At 52.8% G+C, this 23,098-nt stretch overlaps 1 protein-coding gene across 3 annotated transcripts in view; it reads right to left on the bottom strand.

Annotated features, from left to right (window-relative positions):
- The window catches only part of SHANK2 (SH3 and multiple ankyrin repeat domains 2), a 619,022-nt gene that overhangs the window by 382,204 nt on the left and 213,720 nt on the right, over window positions 1–23,098 (bottom strand). The gene's annotated exons all lie outside the window — the stretch shown is intronic.

Below are 23,098 nucleotides of genomic sequence, written 5' to 3'. Positions count from 1 at the left end.
GAAGGGGAGAAATCACACTTAATTAAATGCCAACGACACCCAATTCTCGTTATTCGCGGTAGCTATGCTCCATAAAGCCGCTGTAAATACCGAATCAGCCAACGCGAGCCTTAGCACCGAGGGCCACCGCAGCGCTAGGTTCCTGCGAGCCTCTGGCCGCACATTTTCATCAACCAAGCGATACATCGCCTTAAGTGTGTTTCAGCTTAAAGACCTCTTATTTAATATATATGGCTGATTTGTTGACACTGGACTCAAAGCCAACAGCACAAGGACACATGCCCAGACGACGCTGCTCTAACACACTCCAAAAGGCACGTCCGTGTCTTCCTGCACTAAGCAACACTAGACGACACTTCGGCACTACGCGTCGGGACCACTTTAAATGGCAAGGTCATCCATCAAAAGCACAAGTACATGCAAAATGTGGCCCCAGATGCCCTGCGGGAAGGACACCCGTAAAGGGCCTCACTGGACCTCTGCTGGCTACGTGCGTGCCAGGAGACAGGTTTTTTGCCGCTCAGAGCATTATGCAAGTGACTGTGAAAGTGCTGCAAATATTAATTTGGGGGCTGCAAATAAATTTTAACAAGTAAGCAAATATGCAAATATCGATGCACAAATAACAAGGTCAGCTGTGCTTTTACTCTATTTTTTTTAAAGATGATGGAATTTTTATTGGGATTGCATTGAATCTGTATATCAATTTGGGTAGAACTGACATCTTTTTAATTTTTTTTAAAGATTTTATTTCTTTTCCCCTTCCCCCAACTCCGCCCCCCCAGTTGTCTGCTCTGTGTCCATTTGCTGTGTATTCTTCTGTGTCCGCTTGCATTCTCAGCAGCGCCATTTATCTGTGTCTCTTTTTGTTGTGTCGTCTTGCTGCGTCAGCTCTCCGTGTGTGCGGTGCTACTCCTGGGATGGTTGTGCTTTTTTCATGCTGGACGGCTCTCCTTATGGGGGGCGCTCCTTGTGCATGGCGCTCCCCTACGTGGGGGAAGCCCCTGCATGGCACGGCACTCCTTGCATGCATCAGCACTGCGTGTGGGCCAGCTCACCACAGGTCAGGAGCCCTGGGTTTGAACCCTGGACCTCCTACATGGTAGACGGACGCTCTATCCGTTGAGCCACATCTGCTTCCCTCTATTTTATTTTTCTATCACTGACAGAAGTCCCATCAAACCTCAAGCGGCAGCACCCACACGGCTTGACCTCAGGTCCACGTGGACCCGCGTCTTCCCACGATCCCTGACACCACGTGCCCTCTCTCAAAGCACCTGGCCACGTGGTGACGGGGAGCCTAGGCTCCATGAGACTGAGCTGAACGCGTGCCTCAGTCCAGCAGGGCTTTGGAGGACATGGCGTGACTGCAGCCCGGAGTTCAGCGAGGCCAGCGCCTGGGAAGCACCCCGTTCCCTGCGATCTGAGCTCCCCGCTGGCACAGGGGTTCCATCCTGCACACCCTGAGGTTGGTTTTTCTGATTGGTCCTAAGCAGCCCCCAAAGCTGGAGGGAGGGCCCTGGAACAAGCATTCAAAGCTCCGCACCAGATTCCAGCTCAGGGAAAACCTTCCGCCTGCTAAAGTGAGCACAGCCAGGTGTGGCCACGAAACAGCGCCCACGGGAGCCTGCAGGAGCCTAGAGGAAAAGGTTTCGACTCAGGCCCGCGGAGGGGTTGAATAATGGGACAAACGCCCTTGATCCTTGGGGGCGCTGAGATGGCCAGGCCGAGAGGCCGCATCCCCAGGGACAGCCCTGGAAGTCCCCCAGGGGGACCAGAACAGACCCCCAGGGGCAGGGCTCCCTGGCCTGTCCTTGGACATCACAGATGCCCCACACATCTACATGCTGATCCGTCTCCCTGGTTTACTGGTGACGGGCGGAAGGAGCCCAAACAGCCCCGTGTACACCAGCTGGCGTTTCCTACCTGGGGGCAGAAGGAAGGGCCCCACGGCTAAATGTATCATTAACCTCACGTCATGTAGGAGACAGCGGCTCCGGGTCATTGTCTGTCTTTCACCCAAACCATAAAAGGAAAAACTCGAGCTGGGTGGACCAGAGGGAAAAGAGGATCCAATGGTCTGGCAGGCTTTAGGAGATGCCTGAGCTTTGGAGAGACCGGCCTCTCGACAGGGCACGAGGGTGCAAAGATGGCTCGACCCTAACGAGGGCGAGGGAGAAGGGAGGCCCTGGACGGGGCATGAGGGAGAAGGGCGGCCGGTCTTCTTAGGGGCCCCACCCCCTGGAGCGCCCACCCTCGTGGCTACTCACAGGGCTGTAGGATTGCTTCGTGGTCTCAGGGGTTGGCGGGGAACTGTCAGCGGCGGCACTCCAAAAGTCTCCAGGGTATTTTTTTTTTTAATCACCACCCCCACGACTTTTTTTTTTGCATGCCATCTGCTCTCTGTGTCCATTTCGCTGTATGTTCTTTTGTGTCTGTATTTATTTATTTTCCCCTCCCCCCTTGCAGCTTGCTTGCTGTCTGCTCTCTGTGTTCATTCGCTGCCGGCTCTTCTGTGTTCTTGCTTGTTTCCCTTCTTTTGTTGTGTCACCTTTGCTGAGTCAGCTCTCTGCGGCGTCTTCAGGTCGGGCGGCTCTCTGCGGTGTGTGGGCGAGCCTGCCTTCACAAGAAGGCCCCGGGACACAAAACCAGGGCCTCCCATATGGTAGACGGGAGCCCAAATGATTGAGCCACAGCCGCTTCCCTCCAGGACAGTTTTGCTGGGAGAAAGGACACTTAGGTGCCCTCCAACTGGGAGAGGCCTGCCCCACTTAGTCTCCAGGACTCGACTTCCTCAACTGTGGATGGAGCAAAACATCTCTGACCTGTACACCTACTTGGTCTGGCCGAGTTGACCGCTACATTTTTGAACCCCAGAAGTGTGCACTGCCTCCATTCCAGCTCCAGGCCCCCTCTCCACGAGGGTGGGCACTCGGTCCCACCCACTTGTGAAGGTGGCAGACGGATGGGGCGACAGTTTTTCCCTTGGGCATGGGCACGGCTGGGACTCAGGCCGCCCATGTGCGAGTTCCAGCCCCGTGCTCAGTGGCATTGAGCAAGACCGCCCGAGCCTCGTTCTTCTCATCTGCAAAGTGGGTTTGGTGGAGGGGTCCGATGAGACCACACAAGCAAAGGCTCAGAGCTGGGCCTGGCACCTGGTGGGCCCCAAACACGCCAGCTGCTACCAGTTATGTCGGCCAGCAGGCCGGCCACTGTGAGGGCCTCTCTCCTGCACACATGCATAAACGTGCCGTCAGCCACAGCACGTATGCGCTCAGCCACCAACAGCACCTGCAGTCCCTTTAGAATGGACCGTCCAGCAGCCTTGAGAGCAGGGACCTCGTGATGAACGCAGCATCTGAGCCTCGTGCGTGGCTCCCGTCCAAGTACATCAGCCCACGATGCAGAGCCGGACGAAGCCGACGTTTCCTTAGGAAGGAGAGGTTAAGGTGGTCAAGGCTGGTGAGCCCTCTCTGGCAGGAAGTGGCTGGCAGGCCTGCTCTCGCCCATCGCCGCAGCACGGCCGCTGGCCCGTGGGGACATGCCACACCTCCCCAGTAAATATTTTGAGGGCTGAAGTGCAGCCCTGGGCTTGGCGAGGCATCTCAGGGCCGTCCAGCGGGTGTCGTTGGCTGCTGATTTGGAAGCACAAGAGGGAGAACGGTGGGGTCACGTCTCTTTGGTTTGAAGCCGGCATCCTGGTACGACTACTAATAATGCCAGCCAAGCCACAGCAAGGGCTTGTTACATCCACACCCTGCTCTGCAGGCCACACCCGTGCCAATCCCCTTCATCGTAACAACTCTATAAAGCGGGTACCATCATCTCTACCTGACAGGAGGGGAAACTGAGGCACAGGGAGGCTACGTAACTTGCCCAGTGTCACACAGTGAGTCTGTCCAGAAGTCAAGGCGTTTCCCTAAGCTGTCTAGCTCCAGAATCTTCTTCTCATCACCACTGCAAAGAAAGGTCCAGAAGGAGTTTTCATTGACTTGGACATTTAAAAAGGTTACATTGTAGCAGACTCACAGGTCAAACACCTTACTAGAGAACAGCAGCTGGAGGCAAAATTACCAGGAGGGTTTATGCCGCGCTGCAGGCAGCAGGCTGGCTTGGGTGGGGGAGAATTTTCCGTACTCTCAAGTATAAGGGCGAACGATCGCATACTGACTTTGCAGAGCGCTAAAAGGTCGGCGGGGAGAGGCTGCAGTGAGAACTCAGCTCTTGGCCGCTTGCCTCTTCTCTTGGGTCCGCCGAAACACAACGCATGTCTTCAACTCCAAGGAAAAACGCTGGGAATGAGAAAAGCCCTGGGGGGGAAGGGTCCCAGAAAAGACCCATCCGCCCCCCACCTGCAGGGCAGGGGGCTCTGTCCGCCCCCTCCTTCTTGACCACCACCCGGCCGGGCAGTGATCACATAAGGAGAACTCTCTGGGCCGTGGGCAGAGCACCTGGAGTAGGCAGGGCTGACGAATGGGCAAAGGTGGGAGGAAGGGGCAGGACATGGCGAAGGTGCAGATTCGCCCCTGGGGCAGGCAGGATGGGTGTGGCGGGGGGTGAGAGGGGAGTTTGGGTCCAGGGGGACGGAGTGGGGACGCCGGCAAGCAGGTCACTTGAAGAATCCAGACACACAGCGGGGCAGGCTTCCGCAGAGAAGGGCAGAGGAGAACGCCGTGGAACCGGGAGGCCTCCAGGGAAGGATGGTACGAGGGCAGGGCTAGGGGCTAATAGCGCCCCGAGAAAGGCTGAGGGCGCCCCAAGAAAGGCTAAGGGTGCCCGAGAAGGATGTGTCTGCGTCCTGCCCCCGCCCCCCTTATTTGGAAACAGGGTCTTTGAAGATGTGGTCAGGTGAGATGGGGCTGAACTGGTCAGGTGGGCCCCAATCCAGTGGGGCTGGGGTCCTCAGAAGAGGGGGTCTGGACACGGAGGCAGACACGGGGGACGGACGTGGAGACAGAAGCAGATGGGGTGACGTGCCTCCAGCCAAGGCGGCCGGCAGGAACGTGGCCTGCCTCGATTCTGGCCTCCAGAACTGGGAGGGGGTCTGTGTTCTAAGCCACCCCCACCTCAAGTTTGTGGTATTTGTCACAGCAGGTCCAGGACACGACCAGAGAAGGAGCAACACGGAGGATCTGACGGGGTGTTCAGAGCAGCCAGGACGCTGGGTGTGCGGGGGGGACTTGGGTCAGGGGCAGTGCTTGGCCACGGTAAACGCAGAGAGCAGCTAGTGGTCACCTGCCATGTGCCATGCTGACTCACACGGGTCACTTAGATCAGCCGTGTGTCAACGTACAGGATCACGTATCAGTCACATGTCATACCATGTCATGTATCAGCCACACGTCACACAGCACTATATATCATCCAAGTGCCATGGTACAGCATATCAACCACATGCCATTACACAGGGTCATATGCCAGCCATGTGTCACACAATCATATACCTGCCACATGTCATACAGCATCATATAACAGCCACGAGTCAATGCACACTGTCCTATATCAGCCATGTGTCAATGAACAGCATTATAAATCAGCAACATGTTATACAGCATCACAAGCAGCCACATGTCATACAGTGTCACCTATCAGCCACATGTCACTGCACAGCATCATATACCAGTCACATGTCATTGCACAGCATCATGTCAGCCACGTGGCATTGCACAGCATCACCTATCAGCTCTGTGTCATACAGTATCTTACATCAGCCACGTATCATACAGTGTCACACATCAGCTATGTGTCATTGTACATCATATGCCAGCTACATGTCATTGCACGGTGTCATCTATCAGCAGGTGTCACTGCACAGCACCATTATTCTCTATTTCTCAACTGTCAAGTCCCTGTGACTGGCTTGGAAGGCATAAAGGCTTTGGTGGACTTTCTAACCAAGGGTAACGTACCACAAAGCAACCCAGTCTTTGTTTCTCTCCTTCTCGACATCTCAAAGGGAAAGGAGTGGCCTCGGCCTTCTGCATGAAGCACCCCCGCTTGTGTCAAGTTCCTGGAATGGGGAGCTGGCACATCCCAACCCCCCACCTGTGCTCCTGCCCTCGGGGGCTGCTGTGCCCAGAAGTCCCCTTGATACTTGCACCAAGGTGACATCAGAATCATTTTATCATGCCTTGATATTGACATTGTGAGTTTTAAAGGTTACTGACTCTTCAGTTGTTATATCGACGGATCAAGTTTTGCGTGATGAGGGCATGGCGTCTGTGCTGGTTTGACGCTGCATGGATCCAAGAAAATCATGTTCTTATTAGCCCTTTCCCGGGGTGCGAACCCGTTATAGGCAGGACCTCGGATTAGGTCACTTCAGGAAGGCGTGGCCCAGAGTGGGTCTTGATCCTCTTCCTTTTATCAACAGGATGAAGAAGAGGAAAAAAGACACAGGAACAGGGAAGAACCCGCAGAAGCTGGGAGAGAATGCGAGACGGAGCAGCCAGAAGCTGAAAGCAACGGCGCCCAGAGGAGAAGGCAGCGATGGGAAGACAGCACCAAGTGCCGAGGGGGCCAGGATCACCCGCGGCCATCTTCAGGGGAAGAGCGCCGCCTGGTGATGCCTTGGTTTGGACACTTGGCGGCCTCAGAACTGTAAGCTTATAGGGTAATAAATCCCCACCGTAAAGGCAGCCCTTTTCTGGTATATTGCCTGGAGAGCCTTTAGCAAACTGAAACAGCTTCGCTAGTTCTTGTGGCAGTAGCTTCCTGCTCTTGGTGCCCTGTGCCGTGAACTGAGTATTCCTGGGATGAAGCCGGGGTGTCAGAGTGCTGGAAACTTTGTTGACACTGGCACCACCACCTGAGAGATGGACGTTGTGACCAAGGCGGGAGAATGAGTGAGATGAGCTCACTGCCCGGCACCCCCAGGGCCGCTGTGTCCTTGTCCATGGGGCCCAGGAACATTAAGTCAGGGGAACCCGCGCCTTCTGCTCCAACAGGCAAAGGTGCATGTGGCTGCAGAGCATCTCCCACGCCGTGCACACCGCAGGCAGTGCAATCAGCAAAATCTTGGGGGGAGCCTGGCTCCCTCCTCACTGGGGTGCCCGGCTGGGTGGGGGGGCTCTAACTCCTTGGTAGAAACTGACCCCGATGTTCTCTTGGACACTCTGCAAATGCTCGCCCCAGCTCTTGTGTAGCCTCATGCCCTCTGAAGCACGTTTTAGACGTCTGGGCTGTGACAGCCACTCCGCATTTTGGGTGCAGGAAGGGAGGGCTTAGGGACCCCACCAGGCTCACCGATGGAAGCGCCACGGCGGTGAGAATGCAGCACCGCTGGGCACTGTTGCCTCCCGGCGCTGCGGGGACAGCGCCACAAAGCAGGTGGCTTCCAACAACTGGAATTTATTCTCTCGCAGCTCCAGATGCCCCAGATCACGGCGTGGGTGGGGCCGCCCTCTATCGGGCGCTCCTTCCTGGCCTCTCCCAGCTTCTGGACTTGTTGGCAGTCCTTGGCGCCCCTGCCCCTCTTCTGCCTCAGCTGTCAGGTGGCCCCCCCTGTGTGTGCCTGGTCCATCTCCCCTTCTTACAAGGACACCATTCACCCTGGGTTTGGGGCCTGCCCTACTCCAGGACAACTGCTTCTTATCCAGCGACACCTCCAAAGACCCTATTTCCAAACAAGGCCCTATGCTAAGGACGGGGGTTAGGAGGTCAACGGGACCGAATGACCCCAAATCACGAGGCTGGGAGGATGCTTCATAGATGAGAAGCTGGGGCTCACGGGCTCAGCAGCCCACCCGGACCCTCGTGCCCCCACCAGCTCCTGAAACTTCCCTCTGCCCAGGCCTGCACCTCGCCACCACCATGTGCCAGATCCCCGCACCTGCTCCCAGCGCACAGCCTCGGGGGGGTTTGCACACATGTCTGAATCTACATATGGGTTTTGCCAAACCCAAGGTCCTCTTCCCAGCTCCAAAGGCAGCCATTCTAGCACGCGGGCATGTGAAAAAGAAGTACCCAAAGAAGCGCCGGTGAGGATATGGAGAAACAGGAGCCCTCTTGCATTGTTGGTGGGAATGGACAATGGCCAGCTGCTGCGGAGGACCGTTTGGTAGTCTCCTTAGAAAGTGAAACACAGAATAACCATATGACCTGGTGTAAGGAAAGGGTTAAGTTTAGTTTTCACAAAGTGGAAGCCGTCTCTGCAGTTGGAGGGGGGAGGGAAAGGGGTTCTAGCGGCTTTGGCGCCAAGAATTTGAAAAGTGGCGCTGAAACAAGAGTGGCGCCAAAGCAAGGGCAGGACCAATGGTGAGAAGTGATGGCGGGGCCAAAGTGAGGGTGGGGCCAATGGTCAAAAACGGCGCCGACTTCGAAAAGCATCACCAGGAGTGAAAGAGGCGCCAAGCGCTGAAATGTAGGGAACGGGAGAGCCGACTCAGAGCGGGACCTCGGATAGGCTGTAACCCCTGATGTACCCAATGAGTGGGGAGCAGGGGAGGGCGTGTGTTAGGCTTAGGGTTAGGTTAGGTTTAGGGTATAAATGTCAGGGTTTCCTGCCGTTTGGTGCACACCCATTCCTGCAAGATGGTTAATGAAATTCTTTTCTCCTCCACAATCTGTGAGTTTTTGTTCTCTTACAGGTGCAGCTTTCTTTCTAACACTTGGCAATTCCACTCCTAGTATATGCCCAAGAAAACTGAAAACAGGAATTCAAACAGGTATTTGCACGCCAATGTTCACAGCACTAGTTGTGACAGTTAAAAGGTGCAAACAACCCAACTGTCCACCAACAGATGAACAAATTGTGGTCTACCTGTACAATAGAATATTATTCAGCCATAAAAAGGAATGAAGTTCCGACAAATGCTCTGACATGGATAAACTCTGAAAACACTACACTGAGTGAAGTAAGCCAGATATAAAAGGGCAAATATTACATTACTCCGCTTACATGAAATTTCTAGAATAAGCAAATACATGGAGTCAGTAGTTTAGAGGTTATCAGGATGAGAGGCAGAAGTTAATGCTTAGGGGATGCAGCAATTTCTGTTTTGGGTGATGAAAAAGTATTAGTGATGGACGGTGGTAATGGTTGTAAAACAGTGTCAATGCAATTAATGTCACTGAATTACATATGTAAAAATGGCTAAAATGGCAAAGTTTAAGTTATGAATATTTCACCATAATAAAAAAATAATAAAAAGGCAGCTGGTGAAAGAAAAAAGATACATTCCATCTTCTTCATGCTGCCCCTCACTTCTGATACTTTTTCTGTTCTCTTATCTATATTTCAATAAGTAATGTCTTTTTTTTAAAAATCCTCTCAATTCCTGGACCAACCTTATCAATGAGCTCTTGAGTTTCTTATGGGCAGATGTTGGACCCTGCTCATCTTTTCCATGCCGATTGCCCACAGTGGCGTTTACCCCACAAAAACACGGGAACAAAATGTGCAATGAAGAAATGGAGACAGGGATTGAGGAGCTACCATCATGGGCACCTGAAAACACCGAAGTCTTGTGCTAAAGGGGTGTACTAGGCATATACAGAGAGATCAGCACCTTGAAGGCGAGGTGGGGAGCTGAGTGCACAGCTGGTGGGCTCTCGGACGTGCCACCCCAATCCACGTGGGCTCCTGCCCGCTGTCCTTCCTAAAGTCAACAAATGAAACAGACCCTCACTGCATCCCTATTGTGTGCCAGGCTTTGTGCTAGACCCAGGAGACACTGGTGAAAGCTCCAAGTCCTCCCTCCAGGGTTCTCCACAACCCAGCAAGTGCAAATTCCACTCAGTCTCCCATGGCGTGCACCCCAGCCTTCGAGGAACTTAAAAGCCAACACAGGAAAATGGAAATGACAGAATGAGTGCTCTCAAAATGAGTGTTCCCATGAGATGGTGGGAATGGGGAAGATTCGGGGACCAGGAGCATGGAGTCCCCAGAGGGTTTCAGACTGGACAAATTTGATGATGGAACATTAACCTGGCAGACAGGAAGGAAAGAAGGATGTGAGACTATGGGTGAACCTCTGTGCCAATTTAGATTCCACCCCTTCTACATCAGGCAGCTCCTTCCAAGAGGTCTTCTTGGACTACGCAAACACTGTGTCCAAAATCTGCTCTTTGGGATCAAGCCATCCATCCACTCATCTATCTTCTTATCCACCCACCCACTCATCCATCCACCCACCCACTTATCCATCCATCCATCCATCCATCCATCCACCCACCCATCCATCCACCCACCCACTCATCCATTCATCCACACATCCATCCATCCATCCTTCCATCCATCCATCCACCCGCCCATCCATCCATATATACATATATACATCCACCCACCGCCCACCCATCTACCTATCCATCCATTCACCCACCCATCCAACTTACATACATACATCTTCCCATACATAGATTCAGACATATTTGCACAAATACATGCATCCAAACATCCATCCACACATCATGTATCCATACAGCCACCCATCCATCCTTGCATTCGCCCACCATAAACCAAGCCCGTTATGTAACTACCCCATACCGCCTAGCACTAAATTGGGCCTGTCTGAAGCTGTCCTGGTTTGTGTCAGCCAGCCTGCATTCTGGAGGAAGAAATAACACTCGTTGAGCTCGGGTGTCATGTAGACTTCCATGCTAGTCCACCTGTCACCTGCTCCAATGTTGGACTCAAAACAGGTGCCATCAAACCCCCGCCTATCTGTTCAGTGCCGGTGAGAGCCGGTGTATGCAGATGTTCTTTAGAGAACCAAGAGGCTGAGGACCCGGACCAAGCCCTGTGGACCTTCCTCTTGTTTCTCTGGCTCCAGGGTGCCATCTATGACTTACGGAGCTGTGGCCACACTGCTGGGGTGCCCGTGGCATGGCCCACGCAGCGGGCACTGCGAGCTGGAACCAAGGCAAAAGGGAGAAGCTGCCGCTCCTCTCCTGACTCACTAAGCAATCTTCCCTCGGGATCTGCAGCCAGAATGCGGAGGACACCCACTCCCCCGCCCCGAGCCGCAGCAGCCTTCTCTCGCCAAAACGCAGTGTGCCTCCCGACGGAGGGAGCTATTTATAGGCAGCTCTGGGATCCTGACACCTCGTCACCATAATTGGAAAATGGCTTCTCACAAGCACAGCGAGGGAAACCGAGGGCTCAGTGCATCCCAATCTTTTGTTTCCCTTCCGGATGATACCACGTCGTCTACTTCAGACTCACAGGGCAATTTGGGAAGCCGCTGGCACCCAGAGACCTGGGAGTCTGGAAAAGATGTTTTAATTACAAGCATCCTCCAAGCACGGCGGGAGGAAGTCTGGGCACCCAGACTCAGTGGGGTCGGGATCAGCCGGGGGAGCGCGGCCCAGAGGCCCGGAGGTAGCGGGAAGTGCTGCAGATTCTAGAGAGAACGGCTCTCGGAGGCCCCGGAGCTCCAAGGCTGTGCCAAGAGCCTGAGCAGGCCCAAGGGTCGCTGCCCGTCTCCGTGCACTGCCTGGGGCTGCTGGGTTTGCTCCGGGATCCCCGCACCAACCTTGATGGGGGCCAGCTGGATAGAGCCCCCACTGAGCGAGGCAGGCCAGAGGCATCTACAGGCCGGGCGCTGTGCCAGCGGGAAGCAGCGAGTCGATGGCCAGCTCCAAGCTGGGCCTCCGCAGGTCCAGGGGACTCAGAGCATTTGCGGGGTGCCTTACCCCGGCCAGGCCTCTCCTCCACTAGCTCCCCGAGTCTGGGGCTGAGAGGCAGGGAGCGGTGGGAAGCCAGGCGGACCAGCTCCTGGATCCCTCCTCTGCCCAAGGAGTGAGGGGCATGGCCTGGGCTGGGGGCAGCCTCGAATGAGCTGTGCTGGGGCAGTTAAGGACACAGGCTCACAAGCCAGACCAGCTGGCACTGGGGCCACAGGCAAGCTACGTTCCCCCTGTACTTCCATCTTCTTTCTGTAAACAGTGATAATGACAAAAGGTATCATCCTTTCATGGCTATTGTGAGGATTAAAACAGTAAATACTGCTAAGTGGCTTAAAATTGCACCTAAATTGCCACAGAGAGCCCCAAGTCCAGGCGGCTTCCGAGATGAATTCTCCCAAACACTTAGGGAAGAAAGAAGAGCCTTCTCGCCCAAATCCTGCTGGAAAATAAAGAGATCATCCCCAGACACACGGTGTGATGTCAGCATAACCTCGACAGCAGAACTTTCTAAGGACACAGGTGCCCAAATATGAAACTGGTATTTCCAAATCGAATGCAGAGGTTGACAGATAAAGGAGAATGCATCATGGCCAGGTGGGGCTTCTTAGAGGAATTTTAAAAAATCAATCAATATAATTCAAGACATTAACAGAAAACGGGGGCATCTATACAATCATCTCAATGGTTGCAGCAGGATGGCAATTTTGATAAAGGCTTTACCAAAAAGCTGTTGATAAAACTTAAGACTGGCTCACAATAAAAATAACCTAGGAATATCAATTAAACATATTGTGCTGCACGAGCCGCGCCCCCCAACCCGCAGTGGCATATGACTCTAGAGTTGCCAACTGGGGCTCCTCTGTGCCACGGGCTGTGGGTGGAGTCGGCTACACTGGACGGTCCACGACAGCCCCGCTTACGGGCCTGGCTGGGGCTGTTGACTGGGGCATGTCTGTTTTCCTCCGAGGCCTCTCATCTCCCAGTGGACCAGACCTGCTTCCCTACCTGGCAGCCTCAGGGCAGTGTCCCCAAAGGGCCAAGGCAGAAGCTGCCAGGCCTCCAGAGGCGACGTTCTGGAACCCGCGCAATACCGCTTCCAGCATGCTCTGCTGGTCAGAGCAAGTTACAAGACCAAATTCCAGGCATTAGGGGAAATATACTCCTATATGGCAGGAGCTGGAAAATATCGCGGCTAGGCTTTCCAACGCACCACAGCTACGATCGCACCCGTGGGACGGCTGCATGGGTATCGTGGTGTGACTGACCCCGTCCGTTCTTACCTGGGATCAAGAGGAAGCCTCAAAGGCCGCACAGCAATTGGGGACTTGAGGCCAGCCCCGAGGGCTCAGCGCCTGCGCGCCTGGCCGCCAGCTGGGGCTTTCGGGTAAGACAGTTTCAAAACAGGGCACTGACATTTACAAGCTCCTTCCCAGGGAGCCTTGCCCCCAACGCCAAGGTTACGCCTTGATTACAAAGGAAACTTCTTAGATTTGAGGAGAAAAAAAAACATCTTCAATGTTTGGAGAGTTCCTGACCTAATCAAGAGGCAAATTTCAGCTAGGACCCAGCTGGTCCACCTGCCAGTCGTGGGCCCCTCTGCTCCCTGGAAGAGGGCCACCCCCAGCCCCTCAAGTAGAAGAGACCCTCTGCGCAATCTTGCCTGGATCTGTTACGTAGCTAAGGGACAAAAGCCGTGCAAACCAGCAGAGAGCGGCATAAAAGCTTAGCACAGACACACACCCAAGGAGAGGGAGCGACTGCCTTATAATGATGAACTGCATCTTCCTCTCCAGGTGGACTTGAAATATCAATGTAAACATTTCCGCTGAAAATAGCGAAGGCTTATGAAGGACACCGTTTGATCCCTGAATCTCGACAGTGAACAAGACCTTCGGTGTCTGCAGAGAAACAGTCTTCAAGAGGGCCCCTCGGGCCGGATGAGCGGATGGGAAAAGACGAGCCCCCGTGGCGGTCAGCTTTCTCTGCATGGCCTCACGCTCCCCGCGGCCGAGACCTGAGTCATGGGGCAGAAGGAATGGGGCCACTGGGAGGTGAGAAATGGGGATTTCCCAGGATGGCAGGTGGCCTTAGAGTGGCTTCTACCCTGCTTTAATGATGATGATGACAAGGCTCGAGCTAAAATAAGGATAACGGCTCGTGCTGACTTGACACAGGCTCTGCAGGCACCAAATACTGTATCGGAGTTAATCCTGAGGGCCTCCTGGGGCTCCTGGGAAGGAGTGCCTCGAGATCCCTGTCGCGAGGCTGAGGAATCAGGCTGCACGAGGAGAGGGAACTTAGATATCCGGCCTCATAAAGGCAGACCGTGCCTGACTGATTCCAAAGCCAGGAGCCACGTCCGTGGTCTCTAACCACAGACAGTTCTCAAGCACCGTGGTTTAGGCAGCACCTCCCTGCCAGAGCGTGTGCACCTGCCCGGCACACGAGTAGAGAGAATCCTCCCACACACTTAACGTTCTCCCGGCAAGCATCACGACAGCATGAGAATCTCAGGGACCGTGGGGATGCGCGAAGACGACGGTGAACCTAACTGCCATGGATGGAATCAGCAGGGCAGGGCTCTTCTTTTCCTCCTCCTCCTTGTTCTTCTTCATCATCATCATCTTCACCTTCATCTTCATCATCATCTTCTTCACCATCTTCATTATCACAGCCTCATCATCACCTTCAACTTCTTCGTCATCTTCTTCATCAACCTCACCATCACAACAAAGCCCCTACTCTATGCCAGGTGCTGTACTGAGAGCCTTACACATTGGACCCATTTGAACTCATCTGCCCTCAAAATAGCCCTATCATGTTGCAGATGAGGAAACGGAGGCTCAGAGAAATGAAGTCACTTCCCCAACCTGAGGCCAAGAGTAAGTGGCCAAAGCCCCACCTGAACCCAGGAGGCTGGCAGGAGAACCCATGCTTTGAGCCTCTAAAACCTCCTACGACACCCACCTCTGGGTCTACTACAGGCAACTTCCTGCAGCTAATACCTCATCAGGATCCATGATGCACATGCCCAGGATCAGTGGGTGGCATCCACTGTGGCTGGAGACCCTCAAGGCACAGCTGCCCTTCCTGGTTAGGATACTACCTAGTGGTCCTCTCCCCACAGCTCTATCCCAGCACCTGGCCTGGATGTCCAGTGGGCTGGTGTGTGGAGCAGTCAGTCCAGATGTGGGAAACTCAGAGCATGAGAAGCATCCCCTCCAAGTGGACGTGATACCCACCTGCCCAAACGCACCCAGTGCCTTACGAGTTGACGGGTCTTCCACCTGCTGTTGAACGTGTCACCTGGTGCCTGGAGAGTGTTCTGGTAACAGCCAGTGCAGCAGCCCTCACCAAATGCTAAAGGAAATTTAAATAGTTTCTTCTCTTGGAATGAGGGTAAAGTTTTCACTAAGGATTTAAAAAAACATTGAACTACAGTACAAGTTCCAAAGGCCATCTGAAAACCTTTTGCAGGGCTAAAGTAAAATTGAGATTGCCTGATTAAAGCATCATTGGGAAGGTGTAGTTTGCATAAATACTGGTGTGTACAAGTGTAGACAATTTGTCCAGTAAGCTAAACCTCAGCAGCCATCTAAGAATGCCCTTCCTTCTGTTCAGACTCAAAGGTTCCCACTGCCATTCGCACGCATGAAGGAGCTACACGATTACATCTAACACCCTTCTTCGTAAGGTCTGAGTGGTACGGATAGAATTCGCTGGCAAACTTTTCCAAAATCAAGATGTCTGGGAGAGATCCTTGTGTGTGTGGAAAGCACTAGATATCCGCCCAATGTTTCTAACTTAAAGACTGAACCTTTGCCTCAAAACCTTTCCAGGAGTAACCTCTTCTCCCTGGACCCAAAGGGGATTTGAGAGATCAAACAGTGGGAGGAGGCAGGTGGTGTTGGCATCAAACTTTACTTTGTTGTTTAAAAGCATTAAAACATAACAAACGCATGGTCACTGTAGACAAAAGATAGAGGATACAGATGTAGAATGAAAAGATAAATTACCCACCATCTCAACACCCAGAAAGAACGCCTGTAAACGTTTGGGGGTGTCAGCGCCCAGACGTGATGAGCGACCTTAGCTTCACACAGACTCTTCAGTTCTTCCCACCCCAGCACTGTGTTACGTATAATGTCAAACACTCCCAAAGAGTTGAAAGAACAGAGCAAGGAAAATCAACATGCCGCCCACCTAGACTCCAAAACTGCTTGTGAGTTCCCGTATTTGCTGTGAGCATGTGCACATACTTGTTTTTTTCAGCTAAACCAGGTGACCCTTGCCCTCTATATCAGCATCTGCAGATACCAAGGACATTCTTCTACTTTCTAATGTTACAATCAGCCCTGAGAAAAATCAGCATTCATTCCCAAACACCACTTTATACCCATTCCATACGGTTCCCCTGTTAAATTTACACTAATTTGTTATTTTAATTTAGGTAAATTTAATTTTAATTTTATTTTTAAAATTTTCTTTCCAATTTTTTAATTGTTTTAAAGTACAGTGATACGCACAGATCTTAAGTGTTTGACTTGAGTTTTAATAAATGTACATGCATCCACACACCAAACCCCAGACAAGACACAGATTTCCATCACTCGAGGCTTCCTCTCAGCCCCTTCCTGTCGGTTTCTCTCACGACAAATTAATTATGCCTGTATTTTGAACAACTGTGTGTGAAATCACATATTACATATTCTTTTGTTATCTGGCTTCCTTTGCTCAACATAATGATTTTGAGAGTCGTCCATGTCGTTGCAGCTTTGGTAGTTACTTTTTATTGCTTTGTCATGTCCCACTGTAGGAAGATCCCACATTTGCTTTATCTACTCACCTGCCATCTGGGTTGTTTGTCATTTTAGGCTACCAGAATAGAGCTGCTTTCAACATTCTTGGACAAGCATTTTTGTGGACATGTTTTTGTTTCTCCTGGGGCACTACCTAACAGTAGATTGATTGGGTATCAGAGAAGTGTATATTAAACTTTTTTAAATAAAGTGCCATCTTTTCATAGTGGAGGTACCATATTATGCTCCCACCAGCAGTGCAGAGCGTTCTAATTACTCCACGTTCTACCCAACATTTGATGTTATCTGTGTTTATTTTAGCCATTCTGGATGGTAGGCAACAGGTGGTTGTAAGTTTCATACTGTCTTAGTTTGCCAATGCACAGTACCAGAAATCGGTTAACTTTTATACGGGGGATTTATCTGGGGTAAAAGCTTACAGTTTTTAGGCTATGGAAAGTCCAGCTCAAGGTACCACAAAGGTGCTTTCTCACCCAAGTCAGCTGCCATGTGTTGAAGCAAGATGGCAGATGATCTCTGCCTGGGCTCTGCCTTCCCCTCCAGACTTCCTCTCTCAGGCTCACCTGCTCCGCTTTCTTCCTGCTTTTAGCTGCCGCTGGCATAGGCCTTGGCTCTTTCCAGGCCTCCTGTATCAGTCTCAGCTGCTCGTGCTCCTCCCAAGCTCAGATGTGAGTTCTCAGGCAAATGGCTCATCGCCCCCTGCGTCTCAGCTGTCCGAGCCTTGTCACATGGCAGAACTGAAGCTGGCAGAGCTCTCTCTTCTGTGTCTGAGTGCCCATTGATCTCAGACCCAGCAAGGGGGCAGTGACACAAACTGAGCCCCACCTCCCTGATGCAGTCCCATCAAAAGCCCTAAGGCAATCTGATCAAGTAATCTAATCCAAGTCCTCTCAACTGATTTTAATACAACCAAAGGGTATCACACCCCAAGGGACAGATTAGTTTACAAACATAACCGTTTTCTTTTTGGGAGTCATAAAATCACACATACATTCCCTTTTTGAATCTCATCATTGCTAGCATGCAAATAAAATGAGGTTTAACCTTCCGGTTTTCCCAGGATTTTGAAGAAGCCGTGATTGCAAACTAAAGAGCAAGAACTGCCTGTACAGGGCCACATACTGTGGAAACAAGAGCAGCCACTTCTTTTTGCTCAGAAACATCATTGCCTGACCCCAAACGACAGGCGTGAGGATGGCAGTAGTACCTGCCAGTTTACCTGCTTAGAGAATACACGTTTACTTCATTCAGTGCCATGAAGTCAATTCAACAAACTAAACATGCTAATTTCACCCACGTGTGTAATATAACACTAAGTAAAAAAGCGAGCTACTTTGTGTCTACTGTGGATTTTGATTACCTCCTTCAAGAATCCAAATGAGCAACTTTATTAAAATCACTGTCCTGTGTCCAATTGGGAAACGATTCCTGAGACAGAAACCAAAGTTGCCTGATGTCACAAAAACAAAGATCGCCTGCTGAAATGGTCCTGCTCCTTTCCATTTTGCTCCCCTACTGCTGAAGTACAATCACCATCAGCTAACTAGAGGCTTAGGAGCCGAAGCCAAATCCTACGAGGACGCGCATTTCCTCGGTCACTTCGCCAGCGAGGAAAAGGAAAAAGAAAAGGAAAAGGAAATGAGCGCTCTGCTTTGCCTCCTTTCACCCTCCATTCTGCCACACTCCTAGTATGTTTATAAATAAGTTCAGGCTACGACCTGTCCACTTAAAAAAAAAAAAAAAGACATCAAACAGAAGAAATTTACCCTATGAAGAGATTTTTATTTTTTTCTTAGTTCTCCTAAATTACAGATCCCATTATAACAGCTTTGACCACTTAGGGAACATACCCAGTGGATTCTAACTGCTAAACTGTACAGGGTATATGTGAATTAAATTCAACACAGTTAAATAACATAAAATTGCATTTCGATACCTTTAGGAATAGAAACTAAATCAAAAGTCCTTTATTCAGGAAAACCTGTGGATAGTGATTTAAATTATTTGCAAACAACAGGTAAAGTTTGGGAGAAAGAAAGAAACAGAGGAAGGAGAAAAGCGAGTGAGGGAGAGCATAAAGCAAAGCAGAGGGGGCTTGTTTCCTTAAGTGGGTTCTTCAGGTGCTTGGAAAGCATTTAAAACCAGTAAAAGCAGATCTCAAGGGTTCCAAGTCCCTGCCTTGGGATCTGGGGCTAAAAGACAGGACTCTGTGTTTCCTGAGTGAGAAGGCGGCTTTTAAAATCAGCCGCAGAAATGCCCGAGCAGACGTCTCTGGGGAGAGAGGCTCTCAGGACGCGGGTCCCTGCTGGTGGCCCGCTCAGCTCTGTCGGGCTCGATCCCAGCACTCCTTTCCACGCTCACTCTGAAAGCACAGCTCAGTTTTAACTACTCCATCATTTAATTGTTCAGGTAATGCTTATCACGCTCCATTAGGGAAAACAGCTGGCACCGGGACATTATCATTACCGTGTTGCCGAGAATGTTGATTGCTTTAAATTAATCCACTTTTTGATTTAGCGCATTTACACTGGCACACCAAACAGAGGAAACTGCGGCAGCTGAGGACGGGTGCTCCGGGCTGTCTTGTCCCCAGAGCGAGGTCAGAACCCGATCTGAACCACGCGGTCGCGGCGTCTTTATCTCGGAGGCTGGGACCCCGAGAGCCGCACTGCGGCGGCAGGCCTGGGAGGGCGGCGCTGGGCCGCGGCCTTGCTCTGGGCAGTGGCACCTGCCGCCTCTCGGTCTCTCCGTCTCTCTTCTGGGCGTGCTCCAATGAGCCAACAGAAAGCAGCTCCACCAGGTCCGCATGGGCTGACTGGCCCCCAGGCCAGGCGGCCGGCCTCCGCCCTCCAGGAAACCAAGAGGAAGCCTGCAAGCCCTGGGCTGGCACGGAGAGGCCGCGCGCAAAACCCCCAGCCTGTACGCAAACTCCAGAGGCCGAAACCACCAAAAGGAAGCGAATTCCCTCGCTGAAGCAATTAACTGCAGACATCAGGAGCCTTCTGGATGTCGGCTCCAGTCACCTTGAAATGCCCTCTGCTCACTAAGGGCTGTCTCTGGCTCCCGCGTCCTTAGTCTCAAACATGAATTAGTGGAAGGGGGGGCGGGGGGTGAAGGCGACAGTCCTCAGCTCCAGCTGACGGTCATTCTCTCGGATGATTCCTGTGTACTGCTCGCTTGCATGACAAGCATGTGCTAGGGTCCTGAAGCGACCGAGCGAAAGAGCGACGTCTTCTTTTCAACACAGCCCCTGCTCCCTCGGAGGTGCTTCACTGCCGCGGGGACCTCGTTTCAGAACGGGCACTGCTGCCGCTGTGCCAAATGTGCCAGCACATGTCAGCAGACTGTGCGCAGCCCCCAAAGTCCCTTAGCAACTCCACCCCGGAGCCTAACATTTTAATGCTTTCAGTTATGATTCACGGTGCCATCTGTGGACAGATAATGAGAGGCAATAATCCGAGAATAGCTACCAGGCACTTGTTGGGCGGAATTTCAGCGCTGGCACACCCAAATTAGGGGCAGGGGCCGGGGTGCGCCAGGGATGCCACCCTGGCGGGCCCCTCGCACCCTCCTGGGGCTTGAAGGGGACCCAGCGTGGCCCTGACCCTTCAGCCTTCCTGCTGAAGGGTGCCTGCAGACATGCTGAGACTGGAACCTGCAGGACCTTGGAATGTGGCCTTTTTGGCAATGGTCACTTCAGGCGGAATCTGATTAAGAAGAGGGCGTGATGGAGCAGGTCACCTTTGTCCAGTGACCGGTCCTTCTAAGCAGAGGACGAGAGACAGACGAGTGAGAAGGCCATGGGCCTGGAGGGAAGGGTCTACCAGGCGAGGATGCCACGGAACGCTGGAGTCACCAGAAGCCGGGGGAGTGTGGAAGAGTCCTCCCTGCAGGCTGCAGGCCCCAGAAGCTGAGCCGATAACTGTCTGGTGTTTGTGGTCATGGGTCTTGCGGCCGAGGACAGGGACAGACGCCTGGGCTTGGACTCAGCCCATCCCACGGCCCGAGGCCACTGGGGCCTGGCAGCGGCGCCCAGGAAGGACACAGGGGAAATAAGTAAAGAAGGCACGGGAGATGCTCACCCAGAGAAGGGCTGTCTGCCCCCCTGGGCTGGCCTGAGTGGGCTGGCGGGCGGGGTCTTTGAGAAGGGGGACCCCTGAGGCTTTCTTAAGCCTGACAGAGAGAAAGGTCCCATTCTTCAGCTGTAAAATCAAGGTCATGCTTTAGAGACTCCTGGAGCGTTGGCCAAGTAACAGTCAAGCAGACGCGGCTGTGGCGTTCTGATAAACTCCAGCACTGTTTGCTTGCACCTCCTCTTGTTTCGGGATGCACACCCCGGCCTGCAGACGCAGGTGTGAATCTACACGTGCGTGCCCCCACAGCCGCCTGGACTCCTACACCCTCTGCCAACCGGAAGAGGTCTTCACTTCTTCTCGGGGGCCAGGAATGGCTAGGGAGGGCTTCCGGTTTTCTGCAGAACTAGTGGAGACTGGTACCGTCCTTCGTGGGCTGCCGGAAGCGCCCGCCAGCGGGGTAAGGCGCCTGCCTCTGGATCCTGCGAGGCACGTGATCCTGGATGGGGGACCACCCAGGATCCAAACCAGCCCAGCTCATGGCACGCCGAATGCCCACCAGCACTGTCCTGGGGAAAGGCCAGGGGGCGTGGGGCAAGCCTTTGCCACTGGAGTTGGAGCCCCTCCATGCCACTCCTCCCTGCCTTGCCACGTGGGCACCAAGCGGAAGGAGGCATGCAAACCCTCCCGAGCTTCCCAGATGCAAAGCTCAGCGCCCAGGACCGCTAGACACCCACACCGCCACCCCTCCCCTCTGCTCACAGGGCAGCACGGCAAGCCTCGGAGATTATTTCCAGAATTCCGACGGCGCATGCTTCGCTGGGATGCAGACCATGATAGAACATTCCACCTGTGTCGTTGAAACGGCAAAAGGTCTCCCCCGTTCCCTTCAGCTGGCACTGCACGAGGCAGAGGCAACGGAGATTTTAATTTTTTTTATTTTTATTTTTTTTAAAAGGTAACATCTTTTTTTTTCTCTCTCCCCTTCCCCCCGCCCCCAGTTGTCTGTCTGTGTCTATTTGCTGTATCTTCTTTCTTTGTCTGCTTCTATTGTTGTCAGCGGCATGGGAATCTGTGTTTCTTTTTGTTACGTCATCTTGCTGTGTCAGCTCTCCGTGTGTGCAGTGCCATTCCTGGGCAGGCTGCACTTTCTTTTGCGCTGGGCAGCTCTCCTTACGGGGTGCACTCCTTGCGCATGGGGCTCCACTACGCAAGGGACACCCCTGCGTGGCACGGCACTCCTTGTGCGCATCAGCGCTGCACATGGGCCAGCTCCACACGGGTCAAGGAGGCCCGGGGTTTGAACCGTGGACCTCCCGTGTGGTAGGCAGACGCCCTAACCACTGGACCAAGTCCACTTCCCTGAATGGAGATTTTAAATGCTAGGACTCTGGCAGGGCTCAGCAGCCTGGTACACTAAGCCAGGGCCGACCGGAGCCTGAGAATAAATCAAGCACCACAGCTTGGGTGCACAAATCCTGCCGACAGCAAGCAAGCACATCCTTCCTACATATCCACGCTACCTGGCGCCCAACGCAGGGCATCTGCATGCGCGTGGATACTCAGGGGGCAGGAGACAGGAGCTCAGGACGCCATGCTGCCACTTTGGGTTGCTTTGTTTACGTTTTAGAAAAGCACAGGAAATGGAAAAGTAAGGCAATGAGAGTGAGCATCCAACTGTACGTGGCAGCAGCGAGCTCCTCCAGCAGAAGGAGGGCAGGTGGCCTCCGGCAGTCCTGTGGAGGGTCCCCAGGCCGGCCTGTTTCAAACGCAGTGCACTCTTATGGGTTCATCTGCGTGTCCAAAAGCCACCAGGTGAACATCTCAAGTCAAGCCACATTTTCGATTGTTTTACTGTGACCAGGAGAGGAAGGCAATTACTCGAGTGCAAACGTCCACTCATCTGCCACGATGAGGTCCAACCAATCAAGAGAGTGTCATTTCCAACCAGCGAGGCTCAGCAGCTGCTCCACGAGGGCGGGGGCTTTGGGCACAAAGGTCCCTGGAATCTCCTAACAGGCGCTCCTGTCTCAGCTCTCAGGACACGGAGGCAGGTCGTTTCCCTACTAACCAGTTTGTGTCTCTCTGTGCAGAGTAGCTGGTGAGTGCTGACCAATCCCGTTGGTACGACTGTGCACCAGAACCACGAGGCCACCCACCCACTCCCATTACCGTCACCTGTGCCAGGAACAGCCGAGGTGCTGCCTGAAGAGCAGGCCACTGGGGGAGTGGCACCAGTCTCTGGGTATTTTAAAGATCAGTAAGAGCACCAACCAAAACCTGGTAACGGATTGTCTTGGAGACCACGGCATGGCAGTCAGCAGAGCTCCCGCAGTCAAGATCTTGCTACGTGTCCCAGGTTCAATGCACAAGCTGTATGGCTTGGGCTGTGTTAATTAATACCTTGTAGCCTCAGTTTCCTCATCTGTAAATGGGGGTGGATAATAACAGAACCTACCTCACAGGGTATCTTGTAAAGTGATACGATGCAAGTAAAGAAATCAACACCACTTGAGAGTATAAGCACTCAACAAAGGGTACCTATTATTATAGAAACATTGCATTGTGAAAAACCCT

This window comes from Dasypus novemcinctus, chromosome 10 (assembly GCF_030445035.2).
Source record: "Dasypus novemcinctus isolate mDasNov1 chromosome 10, mDasNov1.1.hap2, whole genome shotgun sequence".
In the NCBI taxonomy this organism is placed as follows: Eukaryota; Metazoa; Chordata; class Mammalia; order Cingulata; family Dasypodidae; genus Dasypus; species Dasypus novemcinctus.
The sequence above is the reverse complement of the archived record's forward strand: the minus strand, read 5'-3'. Positions and strand labels throughout refer to the sequence as shown.